Consider the following 7,187-nt stretch of genomic DNA (forward strand, 5'->3'; position numbering starts at 1 on the left):
CCAGTTGCTATTGTTTCATTTGTATAAGCATTCTGTAAAGTGACAAATATTTTTAAAAAGTTATACAATTTTATAAGAGAACATAACATTATAACTTAAGAATTATGTAAAAACTGTCAGAGTTGTAAATAATGTTAAATAAAAATCCCAAGAATCTGAAGCAGTAAAATATTACTTGAATAAAAACTTCCTTTACTTTAAAAATATATAAATGGGAAATAACAATCAGCATGTTTCAAGCACTCAAAAACAGGTGCCTATTTTCAAGAGTTCGCAGACACAAATGAGAAGAACCTATATTGAATTCTGAAACANTTTTTTTTTTTTTTTTTCATTCAAGCCTAGCAAGTCTTGAAAATGGGTGCCTGTTTTTGAGCATTTGAAACGTGTCTACTATTATTTCCTATTTATATATCAAATAAAGTAATTGTAATTAATGTACCATTAAGAAAGGATTGAAGACTACAAAGCATTATTACTTGTTATTGTCTGTAATAATTTCTAAAAATTTTGTTCAAATTATCCTATAGCAAAAGTAATTAAAAAAATCTAAATGCAGAACTTAAACTGAAAATCCAAATTTGGTTGTGAATGGTTTTAAAATGACATATTTTACATTATAAAATTACATTAGAATTTCTATTATTCCTTTACACTAAATATAAAGCAAAAGAAAAAAAGATTTTCATGGGTATGTTTCATTTATATAATAAGTGATTTTTTAGATTTATTTTTTATTAATTAATTTATTTGTTTGCATATACAAAGATTTCGTTTCTTTCTTCAGTACCATTAAAAAGCAATACTGAGTTGAAAAATCAGGATTAAGTTCTCATAGCTTGTAAAATAATTTAATTTTACGTTTTTCTGACTCCGTTCTATGTGTAAGCAATTTAAAAATATCCAAATAGATCTGCTCCTGTTTGCTTCACTTACAGAATACTATTTAAATGATTCTCTGTAATTTTTATTTCTTGTCTTAAACCAGATTATTCCTTTAAAAATTTTCTTCGTGATTTTATTGTAATTACTGAGTGACAATATAATTTTAAAAATAACTTTGCTTCAAACGAACAAAGTTCATTCACTCCATATCAGCTTTAATTAATTCAACCATAATTTAATAATTTTATTTACCAACTACGCTTTATTGTAAGTGATACCATCTCTATAAAATTGCAGCTTTATAATTAGAACTGCCATAAAATTGTCATTCTTAAGAAGAATAAAAATCATTTGGTTGCCTAAAAATTACCTTTATATCATCTTTTGATGGTAGCATTCCAAATTCTCAAAAACAATCACAAATTATCAGAACCAAAGTTAAAGAAAAAATTGCCACCATAAATTAATAAAAATTGAAAATAATATTGAAATAATATCAAGTATGAACAATTCAAAGGTGAATGTCATAATGAATTAAAAACAGCTTTTTTTTACTTATTTTGTGCTAATAACTGTTAAATAATAATGAATCTTAATTTATTGAAGATAGTTTTTATAAGAAAAATCGAATAAGAATGTTCTAATAACTATCAGAAATTTAAGATACGTCATATTGTATTTAATAGAGAACAATAAAAGACTCATTGTTTTAAAAAAATATTATAGATATTTAAATTGAATCAAATTTATTTAGCTTGATGTAACTTGTGATAATTGTTTTGTATATCTGTGTAAAATCAATTTTTCTACTTATGCATACCTTAGCATGTAAAATATTTGTTTGTATGATTAATATTGTATTTTTAGATAAGTCTTAAAGCATATATTTTATTATGCAATTATAAAATTGAATAATAAAATTTTTGATTGGATTCTACATGGAAGAATTGTAATTTTTGTTAACATTTACAGTGCTCAAAAAACGAAAAAAGAAAGAAAAGATATCACCCTGAATAACTTTTGTTCTAATGATCGGATTTTCACATTAGCTAATTAATTTGTGCTTACTATTACTTAAGTTACAAAATCATACTCAAAAACGCATTTTTTTTAATTAATCAAATATATATTTTTTTAGCATATTTTAATTCCTGACTCTCAAAATAGGGGGAAGGCAAAATTTCGAAAAGATTGGATCATAAAATGAGGGGCTGATAAGTTAGGCATAGTCGCAAAAAACAGCCAAGCAAAGTTACCGCCGCAAATAAATATTTTAAGATAAGCCATAGACTAATTCAAAAGAAAGGAATACTCCGTTGCTAAGCAACCAAGTTCAGACAATAAAAAAAGGAAAAATTGAAATAATTTTCTGTGATTGCTCAGAAAGGTTTATTTATTAATAGTTATTAGAAAATAGCTCGAAGTTTTTAGGCAATAGATAATTTTTATCTTATTTCTGACCAAAGAGCAAAGATTTATCTGATACTCTCCTTTTAAATTGAGTTCGTAAGTTCCTTAAGATGCAGAAATGGTTGCACAAAAACTTAAAAGATAAAATATTAAATTTCATTGACTCAAAATATCTGATCTCAAAGTTGACTTGCTTCGAGCGTTCAAAAATAGGCGCCCATTCTCAAGACTCGTCAGGCGTGAATGACTTGTGATGCTAGTTATTGGACGCTCGAAAACATGACTACTTTTATTATCATCTATTATTTTTTAAATCCGTGAAGTTTTTATTTTTTCTATTCTGTTTATCGGGATTATTCATTTACAAAGTATATTAAAGCATTTATAAAGTATATTAAATACAGCATACTAAATTACTTCACTCGATATTAAAATAAGTTTTACGTAAGATTAAGGCATAGGTTCTTATATTAAGAAACTAAAAATTAGTCAATACTTTCTAAAAAAATCAATGCAGTGCAACTTTTTTTTTTTTTTACTGCTAGCCTTAACACTTTTTAAGGACAAAAAAAAAAAAAAAAAANATTGATATTTCAAAAGTCGAATGTGAAAATTGAATGTTCCCTAGCACCAGGAATCAAAATAAAATAATAGTTACAAGGACAGCTATTTCAAACAAGTTAACGTTTCCGTCTTACTCGAAATTGTTTGAAAATGCAATTTTTATTTATTGATTCCAAAGTTTATTCTATATTGTATATTTTAGAGTATAATTTAGGCGTACTTTGATCGAGTTTATTTTTACACCAACATTTGCTTAAAATTATTAAATAATTTGCTTAAAATGAATTATTCAAGCTATATCATTTAATGCATTCATAGTATAATAGTAAACGGGGCTTCCATAAGCATATCCTTAACCTTAATACCGCTATCATTAAATAAATGGAATAAGCTTAGATAAATAATAAAATAAGATAAATAATAAATTTTATGACGAAATATAGGGAAAATTGGTATTCACAGTTTCTGTTTAAAAAAAATAAAAAATAACCTTCTCACTACGCATTTTTTTAAAATCAAAATAAATTCGAAAATTGCGTGTTTTTTATTACATTTTTTAAATCAGATGATGATTCTAAAATTGGCACAGCTTTGGAATCTTTTTACAAGTTTCAATTTTTAGTATTTGCTGTTTTATAAAATAAGGCATTTTCCTAAGAACAAATTATGCTATGACAATATCTGGCGGATTGTGATAAAGTTGAAAATTAAACTTATACTAAAAGTTATTTTTTCATCATCTATTTTTAAAAGAACAATTTTCTTAATGTTAACGGTGTAAGTTTAAACATCAAAATAAAATTACGGTTCGAATTCAATTGAAAAACAAAGCAAACAGTTGTGGTTTTTTGAGTTGCACTATTTACTTTTCATAAACCAAATAAATAAGATAATTAAATAATCTTATTATAAGATAACAAATAAATAAATAAATAATTTGTTTAATCTCAGAGGAAAGGGTGCACTAATTTACTACGATCAATCAGTTTTGCACTAATTTTACCATAGAAAATGTTCTTTAATTCTTAGCTAACGCGCTATAGTCCTGAGACTCGACAAAAAAAAATTAGCAATAACATAAAACGAGTATTAATTTAAAGAAAAACTTTATGGGGCAATGAAAATTAAATAAAATAGTTAAGTATATTATCGGGAGAGAAAAATCTACGTGATAGCATAAAGAAAGAGTAAAAAATGTAATGAAATAATTAGTTGAATAGTTCTGTGAATCAATGGTCAAGTAATTAAAAATTTTATTACAAAATTAAATTTACGACATATAAGATACTGAGCTATAAATTTTGGCTAGGTATTCGACAGCTCTTTATGTTTAGTATTTTTATACACCTTGTAGTGGCTTATAAAACATCAACACTATTTTTAAATGATGTATGTTGAAATCACAAGAAACAATAAAAAAAGATAATAATTTATCTTCATTTATCGAAACAAATGGTTTGCTTAGTAAATAGTCAGCTGTTTTGCATAACTTTAAACAACAGAATGTTTTTAATTTTTTAACAAGATTTAATTCTCAGCTAGCAAGCAATAATTATAACTTTTCTTTTAATAATAATTTAAAGAAGAATTTTATTTAAAAGGCTAACCTATATTAAATTACTAAAAAAAATTGATTAGTATATTAATAAAAAACTAATATGCCTGGCAGGGTAAAGAATAAGATTTTTAAAAAATTTTAAAATTTAATTAAATGGTAAAGTAGTTCCGTGGAACACGTGAGGACAGGTAATTAAAAAAATTATTTTAAGATTAATACGATATATAAGATGTTGAGAAATTTTAAGATGCTTAAAAATGTTGACTACTTATTCGTATTAATAATTATAAAATACATACTGAAGAAATTGATAAATATATTATTCCAATAATATAATATATTATATTTGCATATGTAAGTATATAATTTAAATTGTATCAGTTATTAAAAAACAGACTAAATAAAATATAATCACAATCTGATATATAATCCCATTCTACCAGAAGCATGCTTTCAGAAAACTCTCCATTCGATGAATAAAATGTTTTTATTCAATAAAATGTTTTTTTCAAATTTCTTTACTGAATTACGAAGAAATTTTTTGACGACTAAAAAAGAAACATACGCTCCTTGCAGTTTTGGTATAAATGTTAAAATTTATATCTGACAACATTTAAATTCTCCCTTATTTTTTATCTTTTTTATTTTGGTATTCGAGGTATTTTGGTATTCTTTTTTTATTTGGTTTTCGAGGTCTACAACAAGTAAACCTCGAAAATGCTTATAAAATGAAAATTGCGAGGTAGATAAACTTTTATACAACAATGGATAAATAATTATTGTTTAAAGGGGGAAAAAACACTTTCGAACAAATAGGAATTTCGAAAACAGAGGGAGAAATTCGTTAAAGCTGTAATTTGAAATGGTCTTGTCAGCGCATCAAATTTCAACTCTATAGTTGCATTTCAGCGGATAGTACATCGACCAACATTTTTTTAACTTCAAGTTTTACCTCTGACTAATAATTGGAGCCGTAGTCCCTCAAGGGACAGAGTATTCGCCTCCCAATGAGGTGAGGCGGGTTCGAATCCCAGTGATGGCTGGTCGATACGAATTCCCCACCACGCTCGCACCGATTAAGGTGCTGACGTAAAATATCATCAGTGGTCGACGTATCATGGGTTAGAGTCCCCTAGCTGGCTATCAGACTAACCGTGGGAGGCTTTCGTAGTTTTCCTCTCCGTGTAACACAAATGAGGGTTAGTTCCATCATCCTCCAAGAAGGCAAATATTTCACCCAATACTTGATCCTGGAGTTCTCTTGTCTGCTGGATTGAGTTCAAAATTAAAAAGATACGGAGTTGAACATTAATAATTGTAAGCTCAAAATTCGTCGGCTGTTCTATGACGGTTATAAAATAAACTAATAATTGGGCCGGGATAGCCTGATTGGTAAGGCGTTGGACTCGTGTTCGTGAGAATTCTAATCCAGCACACGAAAAATATCCGTGTATGAAATGGTGACTGGGGTGCGTTAAATCTGTCGGGGCTACAAAGTCCTCCAAGTTTCCATAACAAATCAATACCTCTGGGTACTGATCTAGGAGTTCCCTTGTTTTCTGGATTTCGTTCAAAATTACAAGGCTACGGAGTTAAACATTGGTAGAAGTAAACTCAAAATTTTGTCGGCTGTTCAACGACGGGTATAAAATAAAATAAAACTACTAATCGAATTGTGATTTCTTGTATTCTTTCAAACTCCTTGCATATTTTTGCACACCTTCATAATTTCAAGTTTCTAAGTCATATAGATTTTGAGCAGCAAAGCTAAATGTAAGGTAAAAAAAAAACAATTTAGAAAAAATTCGCAAAAAAATAAGCATTTAAAATTGCAAATAACATATATTAGGATTTCGAAGAAAAAGAATTTGCTAAATATATAATGGCCCTTCCAGCAGCATGCCAAATTTTGACTCTGTGTTTAAAATGTGCTTATGAGGAGTTCAAAATGTTTTTCTGGAGTAACTTTGCTTTCCTCTTTCAAAAATTATGTGCAATAAAAGAAGGTTCTACATTATAGTCTCCTCACAATCAATATATTTAACAATCAGGTAATATTATCAATTTTTTTAATAATTTAACTCTAATATTACTCAACAATAAAGAATAATGACAGTTTAGGTGTATAGAAATAGCATAGAACCTCTAAGGGTTCCATAATTTAATCGGCCCTGATCATTTGTTTTGTCCAAAACATGCTACATTAAAAGCATATATGTTTAACATAATGAAGGACAGTTTCAGTTTGCTAATTTTTTTAAATTTTTTCCAATGAGGATTTGTTTAGTACAAACCATTCCATGTTAAGAATATATATGTATATAATTTTTTGCGATTAGGAATTCATTTAAAGCTTTGTTTCAGATTAAAAAGTAAGTGAGCGTCAATTTGTTAAAAAAAAAAAAAACCCATATATTTGAAAAAGTAAGTACTCAAAGTCTTCAAGAATCGTTTGTTTTATACAAATATTCCACCTTAGGAGCTGATATACAGTGATGACATTTTAGAGGACACTTAGCGAATTTCTCTTAATTCTTTACCAAACCAAAACAAACCAAAAAAAACCAAATCAAAGGTTTTTAATTTGGTTTTTACTCTCTTATATCTATCGAGGACATGAAAATACGTAATACTAAATTAGAGTTATATGAACGATATACAAAGAGGATGTTTATATATATATATATATATATACATTAAAAAGAGAGAGCTATTTCAACGAAAAACCTTAAAAGAATTAACCACATACTGGTCAATAGATTGTTAGCAA

The sequence above is a fragment of the Parasteatoda tepidariorum genome, chromosome 9 (assembly GCF_043381705.1).
Source record: "Parasteatoda tepidariorum isolate YZ-2023 chromosome 9, CAS_Ptep_4.0, whole genome shotgun sequence".
In the NCBI taxonomy this organism is placed as follows: Eukaryota; Metazoa; Arthropoda; class Arachnida; order Araneae; family Theridiidae; genus Parasteatoda; species Parasteatoda tepidariorum.